At 47.1% G+C, this 20,426-nt stretch overlaps 1 protein-coding gene across 32 annotated transcripts in view; it reads left to right on the top strand.

The window, feature by feature from the left end:
* The window catches only part of LOC128082657 (transcription factor SPT20 homolog), a 98,725-nt gene that overhangs the window by 52,124 nt on the left and 26,175 nt on the right, over positions 1–20,426 (top strand). For 16 of the 32 annotated variants that reach the window (XM_052687038.1, XM_052687041.1, XM_052687039.1 and 13 more), the window contains 2 exons: positions 704–776; positions 5,526–5,602. The gene's annotated coding sequence lies outside the window, so the exon portion shown is untranslated. Of the gene's footprint in view, positions 1–703; positions 777–1,438; positions 3,820–5,525; positions 5,603–15,614; positions 15,771–20,426 lie in introns of all 32 variants that reach the window. The other 16 variants (XM_052687037.1, XM_052687032.1, XM_052687007.1 and 13 more) reach the window with 5 other exon arrangements.

Below are 20,426 nucleotides of genomic sequence, written 5' to 3'. Positions count from 1 at the left end.
CTCTGTCTCTTTCTCGCTCTCTCTCTCTCCCCCCAACTTTGTACCTCTCCAGCTCTGAACGTCCCGTGCTAACGCAGTTTAATGATATGCAAATGAAATATGCATAAAACCATTCTACTGTATGATGATTAAACACTGGAGACATTAACAGCCGACACTCCGCTGTTTGACTATAATAATCTTTCCCGAACATCCACTTTGATTGCGGAGTTATGGAAACCCATAGCAGTTGGCAGAGAGAGGGAAGGGAAGGAAGGAGGGATGCGGGGACGCATCACCCATCTCTGCATTTATCCCACTCCAAGAGACGTTTCCCCCCCTTTGTACTGCATTCCTACTGCTGTCTTTTGTAATCCATCCATGCGGTCGCACCAGGGCGATTAACGGGGAAAAAAAACCTCTTTTCTCTTAATGTTTCAAAGCTCATTAGCCAAACGATTATTCCTCATTAACAGCGAAAGCTCATTCATTAACAGAAAAAATATGCCCAAAAGATGCCAGCACTGTTAATCCTGAGCCCTGTAGCTGGGCTGTAAATCCCATGCTAGTATTTTCCATGCAGAGGGGAACCGCGCCAATCCACCAAAAAAAAAAAAACAACAGCAAAAAGAAAACATTTTGTGTGTTTTGTAAAATCCGCAAGAGAGGCAATTAATATTCCCGCTGTGTGACTTTATTTTTTGTCTCTCCCTTTTGTTTCCAGTGCCCTTCCCTGGCTCAGCGCCCGGTGCCAACAGAACACCTTGCAGGATCCTCAGCAGCGCAGACAACACAACGTAAGTAGCCAGCTGTCCCTTGACGCCCTTTTCCAAAAGCCCTCCGGCCCCTGCGGAGTGTGTGCAGCTCTTTCCCTCGCTCACCCTCCGGAGTGCCACCTGGGTTTCACAAGTAGCACCTTCCAAATCTCTCTGTCTTCAAGTTTGTGCATGTCTGTGTGGCATCCCTCCTCCTCCTTCACTCCTATAGTGGATCTTGCAAAGGGCTTCAGATCGGCCCCATTCATCTCCCTGGTGATAGCAGTGAATGTAGATAAATCTCTGACTGCCTGCTTGCTGCTGGAGTATGATTTTTATTTTGTCTTCCGTGTATACCTAGGTCAAAAAGTGGGATGTATGCTCACATTGTGTGTGTGTGTGTGTGTGTGTGAGAATGTCTCTCCCAAGCACACAAACGTACATCTCCTCACATGTGTGTAGGTATATTACACGCATGCACACAAATATATATCCCCGCACATGTATGTGTGCATGCAGCACACACACATCTCTGCACACACACACACACACACACTCACACGTCTATCTGCAATTATCTGAGGCACTGTGTGTGTATGTGTATGTGTGTCCATACGCACACTGCTCTGTGTGTGTGTGTGTGTGTGTGTGTGTGCATACACAGGCATCTCGCTATCTACAAACATTCCCTCTCCTCCCAGCAGAGGCTGTGTGCAGCTGTGATCCTGCCCTATGAGAGCGGTATTCCTTCCTTCCCTCGGTGTGTTGTTTGGAAACCTTCGTGCTCCACTCTCGGGTCCCTCCCAAGTCGCAGGGCTGGCACCGCTCCCTCAGCTTGTCCGAATGGCGAATGGCACCGTCCGTCGCCCGCGTTGGTGCAGCCTCAGATGGCACTTCTCTCTGGATGTCGGCTGCTCCCTTTTGTTTGTTGTTGCCCGGGCTGGGTGTGGTGGGGCTTTTTTTGGAGTTAATTGTAAATGAACCTGAATGGCAAACACATCAACAGCTTGCGAAAAAAAGAGAGGAAAAAAAAAAAAAAAAAAAAAGCCCCTCACAAACGCCTTCTGCTGTGACAGATGCCCATGTTGCCCCTGGCACGGAGAACGGGCACGAGGGGGTTGCTGCCGAGCTTTTTTCTTTTGCTGTTCTTATTGTCCGCGTTGCCGTTTTCCCTTTATTTTTGAAGCCTCCAAGATGCCGGCCTCGGCATGGAGCGGCGCGGTGTCATGGCGGAGACGACGGCCTTTGTCTCGCGGGGTGTGAAAGCATCCGTTGTGCTGGCTCCACTGCGGCAGAATGACGTTCGAGGGGGAAACGTGCTGGAAGTCGGCGCGCTGTGCCCATAGCCGAGCGTGTCCGAGGCAGGGCTGGCGGCGGAGAGCCTCGTCTGTAATCCTGGCACTCGCGCCTCCGCTCGCTGCGCGCCGCTTGCTCCTGGGGGTCTGGATAATCTCCCTTAGCGTTACCGCACTGTCTGGCCCGCGCACAGGGCCCCCGTAACATATACCCGCTGCCGTTATCGCACGGAACTGTGGCGTTGCCACTGAATGGATGGCACTGTGCCAACTCTTCTGCCATCCGCCCTTGCAGCTTTTTTTTCTTCCCTCCTCCCTCCCTCTCTCCCCTCCTCCTCCTCCTCCCGTCGACTTGACGTTAATTAACACACGGGTTAATTGATTTTAAAAGCTGAAGAATTACAGTTAACTTTTCCCACAGGGTACTGCCGCCTGGCACGGCGCTGCTGCTCGTGCGGTGCAGGGGGGCAGGGATGCGCCCGCAGCAGAGCTGGGTGGCTGCAGAGGTTCTGTCTTTGGAGCGCGGCGGAGGGAAGCCGATGTGCGCCCGTCTCATCCTTCCCAAGATGTCACCATCGTGTTTTGCGACAAACAGTCCCGGCGCTCCCTCCCCTCTGCGCTCGATGCAGGCTCTGCTGGAGGGGCAGCAGGAGGGCAGCTCGGCCGCATGGCGGGGCTCCCATTTGCGTGAGCTGGAGGTGCTGGGGCGGGGAGCCTGGGGAACGCTTCCCTTTTCTACTCATGCTGTTTTCCAGGGCAGTTTTTGTTTCCTCAATTGGCTCCGATATGTCACTTGGGGGGAAGAATCTCAACCGGGGGAAAGTTGGATGGTCGTAATTACAGGCGAAATGCACCATGTGAGGGCTTTGTTTATTCACTTTCTCTCTCCCTTGCCCCGATCTCTGCCGGTGAATGACGGTGCGGTTGGGAGGAGACGCGGCGGGGCTGGGAACTCATCGCTTCCACCTTCTTGTGCTTTCATTTTATTTCATTTTGTTTTTTAAAAGCATGAAGCAAGTGAAGCGACAAGAGGAATCCATTATGCAAATCAGGTCACATTTGCATAATGTCTCATGACTGGAATATGCAAATGAGTTGTATAATTTATGAGTGCCAGTGTCTGTCTAAAAGTGTTTCCCAGAATTTATAAAAAGTGAGACGTGGGGAGGGCAGCTGGGCTAGCTGCCCTGCCAGGAGGGCTCTGCGCTTTCTTTTCAAAGTCTTCCTTAAGACCTGCAGCTGAAATGCTCCTTACTGAGAAGCCAGCCCACCCTTCCACACCGTCCCCCTCGTTTTCTTTTCTGTTTCTCCCTCTGCCAAGCCTGGACCCGCTCGCCCTGAACTTCTCCAGGAGGCGATGGACCCGCTCGCTTACCAGGACTCTAAGGCCACGCAGCTCTGAGCAGTCTGCTCCATCCCTGCCTCTGTCTGGGCGCTCTGGCACTTTCCGGCAGGGAGGCTGTGCCTTTCAGGCACGGCTGCACGGGCGCAGTGTGTGCAGGGAGTGGTTGTAGGTGTTTGCTTCCCACAGTGCGGTGGAACTGCTGCTCGTCCATAATGCACGGCAACCTGTGATGAGAAACCCATCTTGACCCTGCAAAGAGCAGCAAGGTCTGCGCAGGGCTGGCAGTGCCCTGGAGAGCGACCTCGAGCTTCGTGCACTGAGCAGGCTATTTCAGCGCTGAAAGGGTCCCTGGAACACGCTGGAAATGCAGGACAGGTGCCAAGACCGGTCTGGCTTACGTTCGTTCTGCATATTTGGAGATCTCAGGAGCATCAGGAGAACACAGGTAAGCTGTCGCTTCATACAGGGATGCTGCAGCTCTGAGCCATCTGCACAGGGAGAGGGTCAATAATAACACTTGCACGTGGAAAGCCCCACTGTGACTGCAGCTGCGGCAAGTCAGGGGCAGTCTCTGTGGGGACGTGGTGCAGAGGGTGAGCTGTGGGGCTGGGGCAACTCCGTGGCAGGTGTCCTCAGTTGTGAATCCCAGCTCTGGGAGGCCCCTGAAACGACTTGTGGGCAAAGAAGTGTGATTTGATTTTCCTGAGAATATGCATTTCAGTCGTAAAAACAACACGTTTATCTCCCTGGTTTCAAAGTGCTTGTGTGTCTTAGTTACCATCTAAACTGATGCTTGTCTGATTTGCAATCTGTTTCAACACAAGATGTGTTTCTGTGTGGTTTATATAATAGATATGTATGCCTGGAGAGTACAGGTCTTGACTCCAACAGTGGGTGTCATAATGAACTTCTCCAGTATAATGAAATGATTTCATAAACTGTGTGCTTATCTGCGACTGTGGGATTCCTGGAGTGGGGATACAAAAGGAGTCTCAGCACCAGGTACAGAGAGGGCAAAACTGGCACGTCTTCTATCCTGACATGCAAAGTGAGAGGCAGCAGCACATCTAGACTTCAAAGCCTGTTCTGCTTATGGCAGCTGCACTTTGGTTCCTTTCTCTTGCACTGAAGAAGCATTGGTTCACACTGCTGCAATTAGCTGGGCAGCTGAGACTGGCATGGAGCTTGTGCAAAGCGCTGGCTCAGGGCCACCAGGAATACCTGGAGTGTTTGTGGGGGCAGCAGGGGTAGGGGTGCATAGTGAGGAGAGGTGGTGACTTTTGCCAGCTGAACAGAGTGCACCTGGCAAACTCTTGTTTTCTTCCCATGCCTTCCAGTACTTATCTCTGGTTCTCCACCTGCTGCATTTGAAGGACTCCCTCTCACTGCAGCTTTCACTGAATTTCACTGGCCTTTCTCTGCAGGTTCTACTTTCTGTACCTTGATAGAGTTATGCCATCTGACACACCGATCCAAGCTGGCGGTGAAATGGCATCTATTTTGCTATTGAAATGTGTTCCTGACATGGCATCATTTAGGCAATTTGGTTTTTAGCACATAAATATGAGTGCAATGCTTCTGGAGTGTGCATCAAAGGCATCTATTCTTCATTAAGAGGAATTTATTTATACAACCTCATCTGCATCATGATAATTAAAACCATACTTTTACTTTACAATTAATGGTTATTGTTGGCGTCGATGCAAAACTCAGCTAGTCATGGAGGAACGCGTTTCCAGTGCGAAAGATGAAGGATATGGTGAACATGTATCCCTAACCGTGGGTTTCTAAATTATCTGCTCTTACATCTGCACTGAAAGTAACAGTTGGATGAGTGGTACGCAGTTCTCCACTTAACAGCCCATCTTATCATTTTCCTCTTGACTTGTATACTTAAGACTCATCATAAGGGAAGAGACTGCTATACTCGTCTTGTCTGCAGAAGGCCAAGTCTAAGCAAAGCTTTAACGTTCTTTACTGCATGTTTGTTAATGGGAAGGGACTTCAGTGACAATTCTCCACCTTTCTGCACTGGACACGCTTCTCATTTTCCGCAGCTGCACTTCTTTAGTTCCATGACAACTTGAGCCAACGGAGTAACCCATGTTCTGAGTCGCCAGCTTCATCCCAGCTTTGTCCACTTTTTCACAGGAAGGATGAGGTGCAGGCAGAGGTGTGAACACTGCTTTCTGAACAGTCCCACAATGGCACCTGTCTGCCAACAGCAGGTAAGCCATCAGCATTGCTTTGCCAGCCTGGACACACCTGATGGATGTGCCTGACTTTAAGAACAGTTTGTCTGCATGGGGCTTATTGCCTAATGTTTGTAGATAGCAACAGTTGTAAGCAAAATGTGTAAAATCTTTAAATCTTTAACAAATCTCTCATTAATCCCAGCTAAGTAGATTAAAGCTGACTGTGGGCTTTAAATGGTAGCAAGCTGATCACTTCTAGGACAGAGAAAATATGTACAACAAAACATGATCAGAGAGACAGGCTGCAGCATGCAGTTCCTTTGTTCGTGGCCTAGATGAAGTGAGGATGGCAGCCAGGGCACTGGGCTTGGGTTCAAATGGAGACCAATTTTCGGCGAGATGACACTGTACAGCACGATTAAAAATATCAAAGATGCTACAGGCAGTTACTGTCTATGCACTGCAGACAGGAAATTGAGCAGTTTTATATGAATGGCGTCATGAGAGAAACAAGGCAAGGTGCTGAAGTCTGACAACAACATCAGGATCTTTCTCAGTGTTCAACCTGATGGGTGCTGAACATCAGAAGGTGCTGTTTACAAACTTTGTCAGGCAATGTTCACTGGAACTGGTCTGTATGTTTAGACATTACTCTGGTTGGCAATGAAATGGTTAAATATCTTAGAGGAATAAAATTCAACTGAGTATTTACATTATGTTTCAGTAACCGAAGGAGCAGATTGACTAGGATTACACTCTTAGCTGGAATTATTTGTGGTTTGTCTTCCTTGGAACCTAGTATTCCTTTTCTAAACACGGAATCCCAAGTGCAAAGTACATAAACAGTGCTGGCTATCAGTGCCACAAGCACTGCTGAAAGAAAGCTCCCAGGGAAGGCCAGCCTTAGCTTAGTTGTGCATTCCTGCTGTAGCTTGGGGACTTGCTCTCAGCTGGTGCCCTCTCCCTTCTCACCTGCCTGCCCACTCTATTTCCTGCTCGCATTGCGCCCTGGCTCCTGCTTGCCCAGGGCCACATGCCATCTGTCGCTCTTTCGCACATTTCGTCTGCCCTGGTGCCCTGTTTCAGTGCACTTACTTGCCTTGCCAGCTCAGTGGTTTGGTGTTGTCATTGCCTTTGACTAGTCCTGGTGCTGTCCCCGGAGCGACAACGACAGGGATGGTCTGCTCCAGTATCCACGTATGTGTGTTTCAAGGGCAACAGCACGATGACTGGTGCTAAAACTGACAGCAATACCTACTGAATCTGGAGTTGTTTGTCTGCTTGGAAGCACTAATGGCAGTTTCTGAAGATGCAAAGTGACAATCAGGCCAATGGCAGGTTTTCTGAGTACAGAGGCAGAGCGTAAATCTTAAGAAAGGACAAATGCTGCTTGACCAGCAAAGCCTGAGTGAGTCTGAGCTCCACAGCAGAACCCTTGGCACTTCTCCCACATAACAGGCGGCGTGCTGCTCTTTCAGTCTGAGGATGCTTCCTGTACGGGGCAGGTGGTCACATCCCTGTTCTCTGCCTCACATGTGAGGTGGGCAGAACAGACCTGATACAGGTGATCCAGACCAGGCCTTCACTGTGCTGTACTTCAGCAGTAGATGGGAATATTGTGCTGAGAGTATCTGAGATCTGCTCGCCTTCCTCCCCAAATTGTCAGCTTCCTCACCCAGCAAATTGCCTAGAGGTGCAATAAGTAGGTTAATGCTCGCTTTAGGGTTAGCCTGAGGGTGAGAGTTCCCCATAGGCACAGCAGAGTTGCTTTTGTTCTGTGTGTGTGTGAGTTCATGCGCATGAAAGCCTTCAAGGTGAATCCCTACCGCTCCTGCTTCCTTGTTGTGTGCCCTTCCCTTCTCATTTCTGCCACAGCGGAGGAAACCTGCATAACCCTGTGGCTGATTAGGGAATGGTCCTCTACAAAACCAGGTCTGCTTTTTCTGTTAATTCTATCTTTACTGATATCTTGAGTCATTCTTTACAGTTTTGACTCCCTTGTTTGAGAGCAAGTAGAAAGTGCAAGGGACAACAGAGAAACAGAATAAATTTTAAAGGTGGAAATTACATCTCTAGGTCCGATTTGCACACTGCAAACATTAATATATTATAACATGGAGATAGGACTATTGCTTTGACTCGTATTTCCAGCGTGCAGCCCATGTGTTAAATTCATTTCTTATTCTCTGGTCTCAGAATCTGGGGCACAAGCTGCAGGCAGCTGAGTGTCTCATTGAAGAGAGACAAAAAAGCCAATGGCATCTTTGGTGCTTTGAAGACCATAGCTCAGATCAAAGCAAGCTGCAGTGATCTAACTTTTGTAGGGACAGCTGCAGCCCTGGTATTGGTGCTCCAGAACACGTGAGTATCTCCTTAGCGCGTGTCTTGCAGCCTGGATTCAGCTCTCTGCCAGATCAGTATGGCGAAGCAGGACTGAAGTTTTCCTCAAGATGGTAGTGTGGTGAATATTTCAAACAGGTTCAGTCAGGAGAGTCTTGTGTCTGATGATAGTAGGCTGTTCTCTGCAGATCCCAGGATGGTCTGTGACCAAAGACTCAAGTCTGTGTTCTGTTGTGTGCATAAGCCAGAGGGCAGAGAAAGGCTCTACTGCAGAACCTGACTCTCACATACTTTCTCTGTAGCTGCTCAAGACCTGGCTCAGTCACCAAGGCCACATTCAGGTTACCATTGTACTTTTTCAACAGTAGGTTGGTTTATTTTTTACTTCAGCCTCACAAGGGCAAATGATCGAGCAAGAAGAAATGAGGTTTCAGGTTGTTTCTTAAAGAGCAACTTACTTGTTGGTCAAATACTCAATTCAGGTAAGCAGATCACAATCAGAAAAAGGCAAAAGAAGTGCCAAGTCTCTGCCCCAGGTGAACTGAGCTTAGCATAGCTGTTCCTGTGCTCAGCTGCTTGATTGGTGCACGGAAGCCCAGTCCTGGATGAACCCAGGTGATGACACACGGTGCACACTGCAGCCCCCCAGCAGTGACATGGCTGAAATGGTGGTGGTGGAGCTGCAGGTGAGCTGCTCTGATAGGAGCCCAGCTGTGGGCAGCCTTGGCTGTAACAAGGTGGTGTGGGGGATGCAGGAGCTCTGGCAGTGAGAGCCTGGGACCAGGAGGAAGCAGAGTGCTGTGCCTCTACAGGTAGGAATGTGGTACCTTCGTTTGAAGTGGCTGGAGGAATTTATACTTTGGCAGTAGCCAACAGAAGCACATCTGTCCTGCAAGCGAGACTGAGGTGTTTCTTTCTATAGCATGCAGGTCTATGCAGATTATTGTATTAGATGGATCGTGGCCATTTGCACCCTCAGTTTCTCTTTCACTGAGAACATGCAGAAGCAATTGGTGAAATACTGATGGGTGTTTTAAATACAGGAAGTGACCAGGAAATGCGCTGAACTCAGACAAGAGAGAGCAGCGTGGGCAGGGCGAGGTGTCTGGCACAGCTTGGCAGGCACTCAGGCACTGCTCAGGTTTACTTGGCAGCTCTGCCTGCACACAGCCAGCCAAGCGCAGCACGGAGCTGCAGAACAAACACAGACACGTCTGTGGGATTTGCCCCCACAAAATGTGGACGTACCTACTGGAATTGTCCTAAATAAGAATATTTTAAGGCCTTGCAAAGAAGGCCGTAGGCTGCTAACTATACATTGAAGCACAGGGTGTGAATGCGTATGCTGCTCTGCCATGCATGCGAACACCCAGAAGGTGCCAATATCAGCATGTTCTGCGGGTGCAAGGAACCAAGTCACAGGCAGAGGGGCTGCCCAGACCTCCCACTCTGTAGGCCAACAGACCCTTTAGAATAGATGGAAAGAAATCTTATGGATTTTTGCAGTGTTTTAGCTTTGATTTTCTGATTGTATTACTATAACTAAGAATTTTCTGTTTTCTCTGTGCTTTGTTCTTTGTCTTTGCTGTTGTTTCTTTTTGAAGCACCCTTCCATTTAAAACTTGAATTGTCTTTAAAACTGAAATATTTAACTGGTGAGAAATCCTGTCTAAAGATTCTTATTGTCATTTAAAAGAGGCACACATTGATTAATTACCAAATTAAGTTACTCTGAACCCAAATTAAGATTTTGCTCTAGATGTTGCAACAGCTGGGTTAAATAATTTTAAACTGATTTGCAAATGACGCTGTTTTTACTTTGGACAGGGCTTTGATTTCAGTTCTGCCTTGCCTACGTGCTTTTCCTTGTGTCCTTTTCTCATTTCTCATTCATTCTTCCATTTTTCTGTCTCCCACTCTCTGCTCTCATCCCCCAGTGTTGCGGATCCCTTTTTCTCTTCATAGCTTCTCCCTTTTTCTGCACTGTCACTGGCAACTTGCTCTTCATCTCCTGATTTCCATTTGCTGGTTGTCAGCAGCACATGCTGTCAGGTCCTCTCCCCTCTCCTCCTTCCTGCCAGACTAACTCCAGCGAAGGAAAACAAACCAAAATATGTCCATGCTGTAGTGTTGTAATGTTGTTAAGCGTTTCACAGATCAGAAGTAGACACCTGAATTCAAGCAGCTAAAATTAGAGGACACATCTAATACTTGAATTTCCGCATTCATTTTGCATTTTTAAAGTGTCGGTGATAAAACTCTTTCCTCATGAATGTGCTGAGATTTGGTAATGGTCCTATTTAGGTTGTGATGAATATCATAGACATTCCCCCAAGGAAATTGCTAACAGTATTCTGTATGAGGTTTTAAAAGGGTGCAGTAAACACAAGCTCAGCCACACACTTTGTGTGAGGGAAAAAGAAATACTGACTGATTATTTCTTCTGTGTACGTTATCCACCTTATGACTGTCTGAATCCAGGGCACTGTATGATCATTAACTGGAGTCCATCTTACATGCTTATATAGTAAGACCCAAATTATGCTGGCAACCTAAACTCTGTCACATCCAATTTTCTAAAAGTACTTTGTAATTGTTCTACTTTAAGGCACTATTTTTGAATTAAGAAATCAAATCCATTCTCACACACATCTCCACACTTAGTCCTGCTAATGAAAACCGTAAGGGCTGATAGTTCTTTGAAAGCCTTCCTCAGTAGTTGATGTTAACAGAGATACCAAAGGATTATTCTGCTATTAATCTGCAGGTAATAGAAGGCCCATTTCTTAAGTACACACAGAAAAGGAGAAGAAGAAATACTGGCTATGACACAAAATGAATTGTCTTTCTCCATGCCCTTGTAACCTAGGGCATGTAGTGCAGGCTGCCAGCCACTGTGTTACAAATTTAAAAGTGCTGGAATCTCTCAGCTCTTTAGCAGGTTGCCTGATGGATTGGTGAGTAATGTACTTGAAGTGTGCATTACTAAGCCCTAGACTAATGGCTAGCTCTTGCCCATGGCTTTTGCTACAGATCATTCATCGTAGCATTCATAAGCTCTGCCAGTCTGTGTCTGGTCCTTGTGCTACTGCTGCTAATGCCATTCGCCTGATGAACTCTGCATGAACATCCCCTGCATTTTCAGAACACGAGTAGTAAACAAAAGCACAGAGTGACATTTCTCCAGAAGTTCTCATGCTCCTTTGGAGGAGGTGGGTAAGGTGATGAACATGATACTCATTCACTCAGCATTACTCAGACTGTGGCACATGAAAAAACACGTAGGGTTTTTGCACTGTTGTGCCTAGATGTAGTTATCAAGGCTTCACAGTTGTGTGAGCTAAATGAGGTCCCAGCTTCAGAGCGAAGAGCATCTCTTGGGCTGGCTTCTGGTCTGGCTTTGGTGGACAGAGCAGATACGTGCAGAAGTCTTATGAATAAGTTGACCTTCCTGCAGTTCCCACCACACTTTGAAAGTTTTCTTCTTTCTACTTCACCATACTGATGGGACTCCTGGTTTACTGCCCAGGAGCTGCGGCTGAGTCAAGGTGGATCCCTCCCAGCTCCTTTCACTTGGACCACAGCACAGCCATGGGAAATAGAAATCCACTCAGCCCCCAGCGTGGTCTGGTGACCCAGCCTGCTTGCACGTGTTTGTGCTATCCAGGACTCTTTCTGCTTCCTGAGTCCAGTCTGGTAGCTTTGGTGGTAAAGGCTTAGGCCTTACTATGACATTCTGTGCTCTTTTGTTTTGTGCTTTTGCTTATTATTTAAAAATAAACTTACAATTCTTTATTAGCATATTCCTAATGAACTTATGGAAGGGATTAAGCCTTCAACCTAAAGAATTTCCTCTACAGCTGTCATAGTAAACATCGCTGCTGAAAACTGCACATCAGAAACAAAATTGTGAAGGGAAAATTGTTGAATAGACAGAAAGCTACAGAACTAAAAATAGCAAACTGAGCAAGAAGCAATTTAAATTTTCTAATTTATTCCACATGTAGGAATGTTGGGTATTTTGAGGGGTTAGCTGCATTGTATCAGTGTATTCGTGGTGCTAGGTATTTTATTCTTGTAAAGAATGACCTGTTTTTGCAAGGGCTCTTTTTGTTTGTGCATTTTAATACAGCTTGAGCACCTTTTCGTTGCCCCAAGCAGGAAGTGAATTCTGGTTCTTTGTAATATTCACATTAACAACAAGATCTCAGTATTTTGCACACAGAAATAGGTGGAGGATGTGAAAGGTTGCAGAGAAAAACAATGATGCTGGAAAAAAAAAAGAGCACACCATAAAAAAAAATTCCCAGTGAGTATTGTCAGTTTATTTGCATGATCTTTTAGGAGATGTTTCTGGTAATAAAGCATCATCAGTCTATGATTTCTCTTGACCAGTCTTTCTCAACCCCCTATAGAAAATCTTACAATTTAACTGAGAATATCTGCTTGTTTCTCATCTTCCAGTTTGAGTTTTCATTCTTTAACAAGCACAACAGCATGCTGCTCTATCTTCAAAGAGGAAATTAATTCCGTCCGCAAAAGGGTCAAGTGCTAGAAAGTGCATAGCAATGCAGTTTGCATGGCAGGATCCAGGAGATATGATGCTAATAAGATTCTAAGATGAGAACAGCAGACTGGCTCTAGGGATTCAGATGAAGGGTTCTGTAAATTTTAAAAGAAATGGTCTCCAAAAACTAATGATGTCTGCTTTCCAATTCATTAATAATGTGGAGCAGGGAGATGGGAGTGAGAAGCAGGCCATGCTTTGAAATATCAAAATCTAACGAGGAAAAAAAACAGTGAGAGCTCATCTCATTGGGGTCATAAAGCTGGGAGGGATAGGCAGGCTGCAGGGGAACACAGTGTCAGCGCCTGGAGGGAAAGAAATGTTCTGCTGTGCGTAATTTATGCACAGACTCTTTGGCAACGTTATGTGAAAGTTCCGTGCTGAAAAAGATGTTGCTGTATTGACAGAGCTTTCTCCGTGTTCTTGTTTAAGGTGACTTACTACGCAGATGTCTGATGGATTTAAACAATGCCTCTGAATTGCTTTAGCATATTTACAAATGGCTCTTGGTAAACCTTCCCCTTCACCTTTTTGCATTGCATGCACGAAACTGAGTAACAAGAACCTGAACCTTGTTTGTAGTTAATAGTGGAAGAAAACCCCTCAGGCAAAGCCTAATGAACCAAGAGCAATTCTGAGCTTTCCTCCACAGTATCTGGAGAGACTGCGCCTTTCCAAGGGCTGCCTGGACACATCGTGTGACCTTGCTGCTTTACATCATTAAAATTTCCCATTACTGGCACAGTGTTTGTATGGAGGTGCTATTGTGCAGATATTATGCTGGAGTCTCTCCCTTATGCATGCAGAGTCTGCAGCTAATAGAAAATGTCTGTGCTTGAACAGCTCTGAGAGTGGGAAGGTGTGCGGGAGGAGGATTTGCTCTGACTTTTATTTTGACAAAGCCGTTATGACTTGCAGAGTGAGGTTAAGGTTTTCCTCCGATCTTCTCATTTTGTCGGTGCGATATTTTCTCATCTCACCTCTAAACCACCCCCCCCCCCCCCCCCCCCCGCCGTTGGCGCTCTGGGAGTGGGCTGGGACTCGTGGCCTTGCCGCCATCTCCCGCTCCTTCAGCCACTTGCGCTGGAGCAGCTGCGCAGCGCTGGGCCTTACTGGGCCCTTCCCAGGAGTGGGGTGGGCATTTGGGCACGGGGTGCTGCCTGCAGCCTGCAGAGCTGCTGCTGCCCACAGCTGCTCCCTCACGATGCAGGGCTGCCGGGGGCGCTGCCGCAGCAGGACCCAGCTCCTCATCCTGGGCACTCAGCTTGGCCCGGGGGTCTGATAACGTGTTGGTAAGACTGGCATCTTTTGTTGCTGCAATGTGTTTCCCTGCAGCTTTTTTTCCTGTGATCTGTCTTCATGTTCTCCGGGTCCCCTCTGTTTCCTTTCACTCGAGTCATGTTATCTCAGCAGCAAGTCATTCTCCAGACAAGTGATTTCTCTCAGGTGCACAAGCAAGACTCAGAGCAGCATTTAATAAGTGGCAGTTTGTGCTGGGGTGCTGTCTGCTCAGAAGCACTGTCATCACGAGGGCTGAGCTGCAGGGCCAGCGGCACGACCGAGCGCTGGGCTCTGTGGGCAGTGTCTGAGAGCAGCTCTAGGCCTGGCCCGAGACTGAGCCGAGCTTTGTTCTCTTGCTAAAGCAATAGCCATGGAAATGGAGAAGTGGGGTCTGAAACCGTGTTTGTGGTCAGCAACACTTTGCACCTTTTCATCCAGGTACCCTGAAGTCTTCAGTGTGGACAGGTACGCCCCAGTTGTCCCTAGAGCGAGCCATCAATACACTGTCACTAATTTCAAAAGCCACGGACCCCACCTTCATTTTTTTCCTGCATACTCACGGTCTCCAGTGAGCGTAAATCAGCCTTCACAGGCCTCTCCAGGAACTGTGTGGATGATACAGCCATGTGTATCAAATCTTCCCCTTCCCTCATGTTTGTGTCTCAAATGCTTCCTTGGAGAAGAGATGGGAATTTGTTTCCTCAGGAAATCTCAAGATAGACTGATAACAATTTTCTTGAAGGTTTTCCAGTGATGTTTCTGCTTGTTATTCATTCTCTCAGCACAGGGTTACAGAACGACTTGCCTGCAGTCACAGCCACTCAGTGCAGCAGACGAGTTCACAGCTGCTTCCGTGGAGACACAGTTGTATAATCAGGATTGTCTTATGGCACTGGTAATGATATGAAAAGCAGCTGGTTTATGGAGATCTTTTATGGAGATCTTTTTCACTGGTGTTCTTAACCAAGACACTTAGCCAAATGAGTTGATTTTAGTCAATCTTTTTGTTTTCCAGCAGAAATCATGCTGGCTTAGAGCTCAATAGTGACATGGCCATAGCTGCCAGGACAATGGCAGTACTTTTCCTCAGGTCTTTGCTTGAAGTGAAAGGGAAATGATACAGCATTTCAGTGCAAAATACATAGACTTCATAAACCCAAATTTCCTAAGTTCTTTGCCAAAGCTAGACTGACTGATGTGTGATAGGCATCTCAGCCCACTAAAATCATGCATTCCTTTTCGATTTGCATCAGTTTCCTGTTGACTGCTTTTTCCAAACCTTTATCTGAAAGATGAAATAAGTACTAGTTTGTTGTTGTTTTTGTTGTTGTTGTTGGAGGAGAAGAAAAAAAGGCCAAGAAGTTTTCTGTCTTCAAAATCTAAAGCTTCTGTTTCAAACTGAGAGCTTACTGCTGGACACATTTCCTAGCCTTCCTGAGTAACAAACACCAAGCTGCAAGATCCTAAAGACAGGCAAAATGAGACATCTAAATTTCTGCAAATCTTTGAGCAAGACAAATTCTATAATTGCATCATCCAGGTTTGAAACAGCCCAGGGCATCCTTTTGAAATGCAGAAGGAAGCCCTAGAAGCTAGTGAGCTCTCTACTATTCTGTGTTTTGCACTCAAACTTGCTGTCCAGGTATGAAGCCCAGCTCTTTGTCCATCCCTGTGCTATAGTTTCCACTGCAGCACGCTAGCTTTGCTTTTGCATTATTGGTTAAGTTTGCATGCATTTCTTGAGCTTGCAGCAGACAGTGTAGATAGACAGTGTAATATTGCAAATATTACCTGTGATGTAACTGTCCCATAGCAGGCTCCTTATAGAGAGCTGCAATTGTATTTCTTATCTTGCAGCTCCTCTTTCCAGTCTGAAAGCTCTCATGGAAGAATAACCCTCAGCATCCTCAGCAGAACTGTTCTGAGCATTTTTAAATGGCTATTGGGTGACAGAAAAGCATGGCTAGAAGAGGCACATGAGAACCTGTTAGCTGTCGATCCTGCTGTCCTCAGGTATGCCATTCCTGACAGGTGCGGTCATAGTGGGGGCATCCAAGGATGGAGGCCTCACAAATCTGCAGCCTGAGACGATGAATTCTAGTTCTAACTATCCTTTCCACTAAAAAGTTTTTCTTAACCTCCTACCTAATGTAATTTAAGACCATAGCTATTTGTGCTTGCAGCCTGTAGAAAGCCAGGAGAGTATGTTAGTTGTTAACTGTCTCCTTGTTGTTTTCAGGTACTTAGAAATTGTTTAGTTACTGGTTTTCCAAAAGTTGGAACTTAGCTGGCTGATCTATAATTTTCTGACTTGTTTTCCTCTACTTCTTCATCATAGCCAGGCACTGTTTGCTGTTTGTCAGTCTTCCAATAGCTCATGAGGTCTTAAATGCATTGAAACTGCTTTAGGCAATTCTTTACATACTCTATACTGGGACTCCTTAGATCCAGATACTTCGAAAGTATCAAACTGTATTCTGCTCCTGTTTGAGTCTGAAATCCTGCATCTCTGTACTTGGTAGCAACTATGATAGCCCTCTGCATGCTGTTAACCTTAAAAGATCAACAGGAACAAAACGCTATGAAGGACCTGTCTTCTTGGCATCACATTTCAATAGCTGTACCCTTCTGTTGAGGGGAAAGCCAACGCTTTTCTTAGTTTTTCCGGTGAAAACATCCACGCTACTTTTCATTTCCTCTGTTGGTTGAACCTCATGTTGTGTCTTCCTACATGACATGACTTTGTGTAGGAAGTCATGCTTCAGAGTCCCCAACGCGTGGACTGACTGCACACTGCCACAGCCCCTTTGCCATGGGGGAGAGGCACAGGTCTCCACAGAGGCCAAACAGCAGTGACATCTTGACTGGCCGAGTGACCCAGGCCCATCTGGGGGTGCAGATGCCGCAGCGACAAGCTCTGCTGCAGATCTGAGATAGGCTGTGGCTTCCAAAGCAGGACTCTGTTCTTATGACAGATACCCAAAGGCAGATTTTCTTTTAATTAAATATGAAAATCTATAATGCAGTCAGCATGGTGCCTCTTGTTTATTTTTATACCCCATTTATTTGCTTTTGTTCTCAACATATGCTTTCATCATGAGGGAGACTTTTATACTGACCATCTGTGCATTATGAATGAATTTCAGTTAAAACTGGAGGATGTGGGGAGCAGGACAGAGGTCGGTTGTGTTTTTTAATATCTGCATGCAAATGGGTGTCTTCCACAGATGTGGAATGAACAGAGTCTAAACTTTTTTTTCAAATAACACTGAAATTGCAAAGTTGACACTTTTTAACTGTTGTCTTTAGGTTTCAGGATTAACAGGCTTTTGAGATTAGTTTAGTTATACTTGTTTAGTTATCATTGCATTTTCTGTTTTTACACGCAGAAAATATTTATTGTTCAGTAATATTCTGCCTATATCTCAACTTTTCTCTCTGCAGCCAAAGGGCAAAAAACGTCTAATTTTCCCAGCACTGAAGGTGATGGCATTTGTGCGTGTGACTGTAACTGCAGTTCTGCATTCAGTCTATGTCCAAGTCTCAGGGAATGGATTAGGTATCACCAGGCAGAGCTTTGTGGATGTCAAGGAAACAAGAAAGGAACTTGTCAAAGCGTGGCTGTCACAGTTACCCAGATCTGCCCTTGACTGAAGGGCTGTTACTCTCTCTGGTCTTTGCTTTGCACTGCCTGACCTCTTGGCATGGTTTGAAACGACAAAGCATCCTGTGTGCACTTTACTGCCGAGTGTGTCAGAAGCAAGCCCTAAAGTGTCCACTGATAGCACACAGTGGTGGAAGAACTCAGTGCCTCTGCACCCTTTCAAGGAAACTGCTATCCACCAGCTCTCTGCTATGGGGCAGACTTAGGGGCACCTGGAAACCAAGCAGAGCAGCGCCAGCAGTGTGGGCAGCTGCACTGTTTGGTCCTGCGGTGGCCAGAGCTCTGCAGAGGCTGCTGCTTGCCAGAACCGCTGCAGGAATCTCTCTATGTGTAGTGACAAGCTTGTAATGCCTCTGCGTTTCTCAGCTTTTACTCCTCCTTCCTCTTTGCCTTGTTATTTTTCCTTTTGACCACTTTTCTATGCTCTTAGGTCAAGGGTTTGCCCTTTGGAAAGAAAAAGCTTAGCTGAAAATTAAGAGGTTTAATCAAAGCTTCTCCAGACAGCATGAACAATCAGCAAACATCGAACTGGAGAAAATGAAAGGCCATTCAGATGGGAATGGAAGGGGCCCACAGAACTCCCTTAACAAAGGATCTGGTGCCATTTCCACCATCCCACGTGCCACACTCATTACTGCAGAGGTTGAGGGTGAAGCCTGGGAGGTGGACAGCAGTGGGGCAACAGTAGAAGCAAGCAGCAGTTGCTTTTCAATACCAGCACAGTTTGTGACATGTCCAGAGGTTGCAGGAGCTCAGGGAAGGCTGGGGCAGATGTGCTCTGTTTACTGCAGAGGCAGTATAGTTCTTTTGCAAGAACTGTACTAAATTCCTCCATAACAAAGAGTGTGTGTGCTTCCTGTCCTTTCACATGCCATTTGGCTGCATGGCATCATTTGCCCCGCTCAAAGCACATCAATGCTTGGCATAAAGGTACAACCAATAGCAAGAGAGTTCTCTATTTTAAAGAAGCATGTTTTCTGTCTCATCAGCCAGATACCAGAGCTATTATCTGCTAAGCCTAGATGACCTCCTCGCCCTTCGGCCGCTGCCACAGCACTCCCTTGCCTGTGACTGCAGAGGTACAACCAGGATTTGCTGCTCCACGCTTTGGGTGGTGCCTTCTACAGAAATGTGTGCTACCTGCCTGCGGCCCCCAGGCACAGTGGGCACAGGTTTATTTTGGATGTCTGTGTGCAGCGTTGAGACAGCCGGTAGTAGCCTGTGCTTAACTTGGAGTGTCAGTTGTCTACATGCAGAAGACCCCAGAGGCCGTTTCAAGTTCCTGTGCTCAGCAAAATGCACTGTCAACAGTGCTGTGCACACATGGCAGTGAGCAGGATAGAACAGGCACACGCAGGGATCTTCTGGACTCGAGCTGCTTTTTTGGAAACTGTTCACCTCTGCCCCATTTGTTACTGTGCTTTTCCTGGTAGGGCAGTGCTCTTGGTGCACACTGGTTTTTGCTTGGACGAGGAAGGATTGTGGGTGCTGAGCTCCTGTCATATAGTTCCTCTGCTGGTGCTGGTGTTTTGCAGCAGTAAGAGCTGTAAGGCAGAGACAATGAGCTCAGGCGTTCTGTCTGAGGAGAGTTTGGGTGGGGGGAGTGGGAAAAAGGCTGTTAGATCTATTGCGGGCAATTTAGATTCAGAGACATTTCATCTGCAGTTCCCTCAAGTGTTGAATTGAATAAAACCAGCAACAGCAGTGGAAGAGGAGGTGGGGGAAGGGCTCTGAGCACTCCCAGCTAAACAAAAAGAGACAGCTCGTAAAAAACAAAACAAAACAAAACAAAAACAGAATTGCATCCTTGGGCTGAAAACACAGGTCCACAAGGAAGGAAGGAAGGGAGGAAGACACGTGGCAGAACCCACTGGGCAGACAGGGAAGGCCCTGGGCTGGCACTGCGGGCAACTCCCACTGATCCTGAGCAGCTCGAGGGGTTTACTCCTGGATTTGGGGATTTTCTGAGAGCGTCTGGAAGCTCCAGCCATGGAATCGAGCAGGAAGAAGAGGGTTCATTTGTTGTTCAAAAGGTAAATAAAATCTAATTCACCTTGTAGTGCTGCAGGAGAAAATTGTGAAAGTGAAAACCTGAAAAAGGATTAAAATTCAAAAGACAAAGTAACATAGCACTTACACTGATGTTTTAGGAGCTACTGAGAGTTCCCAAATGATGCCATTGGATGACTGCTCTGCCCTCAGCGTTAGCTATTCCAGTTCATTGCCTTTGCAAAGGGAGCTGTGGCTGGCTTTCATTTCTGGGCATGCATTGCAGCATTTGTTTCTCTGGTTCTGCCTGTCCTTCCCCAGGCTCAGTTGAGGGCTATTTCACACAGCCACTGAACCCAGTGAGGCTGGGAGCAGTGTGCATGTATTTGGAAGAATAAAAATACAGCAAAAAATCAGCTGCTGGGGGGTCTGCCTTGTGAGAGTATGATTACGCTGCTTTGATGGTGCTGATTCCAATTTCTTAATTCACAAGGAAGCAGCAGTGTCTCCGGGCTGCTCTGTAAACTTGCCTCTCAATATCAGTGGCATTGAACTGTGATGCTCTGCTGGCAGCACAGCCCACTGCTGGCTGCACCCCTCTTTGCTGCAGCTTTCCAGATGTCTCCCAGCTGCAGGGATGCGTGCCCCTCAGGCAGAGATGTGGTTTTGCTGCCAGACACAGCCCTTGCACCAGCTGCATGCCTCCAGCTGCCCAGCTGGGAGGGAAGGGCTGCTCCACAGCAGGGGAGGACCAGCCGTGCTTCTCCGCACTGCCCAGGCTTTGTTTCAGTTTGTGCTCCTTCTCAGCAAGGTCTCTTTGGTGGTTTTTTTTCCCTGCTCAGGCATCCTGCTCCACCCAGACAGCCTGCTAGGCTCTGCAGGTACAAGCCAGGCACTCCAAAGCAGCCAGCTCTGGCTGTCACTCCCATCCTCCAGTAAGCGTCATGTTAGCTATATGGGGAGCAAGGCTTCTGTGAGGGTGCTGCCTTTTTGTTTCATCAGGTGCTGCAGTGATT

The sequence above is a fragment of the Tympanuchus pallidicinctus genome, unplaced genomic scaffold, assembly GCF_026119805.1.
Source record: "Tympanuchus pallidicinctus isolate F22 unplaced genomic scaffold, pur_lepc_1.0 scaffold22, whole genome shotgun sequence".
Lineage (NCBI taxonomy): Eukaryota > Metazoa > Chordata > Aves > Galliformes > Phasianidae > Tympanuchus > Tympanuchus pallidicinctus.
Note: the sequence above shows the minus strand (reverse complement) of the source record. Positions and strands in the feature narration are given on the sequence as shown.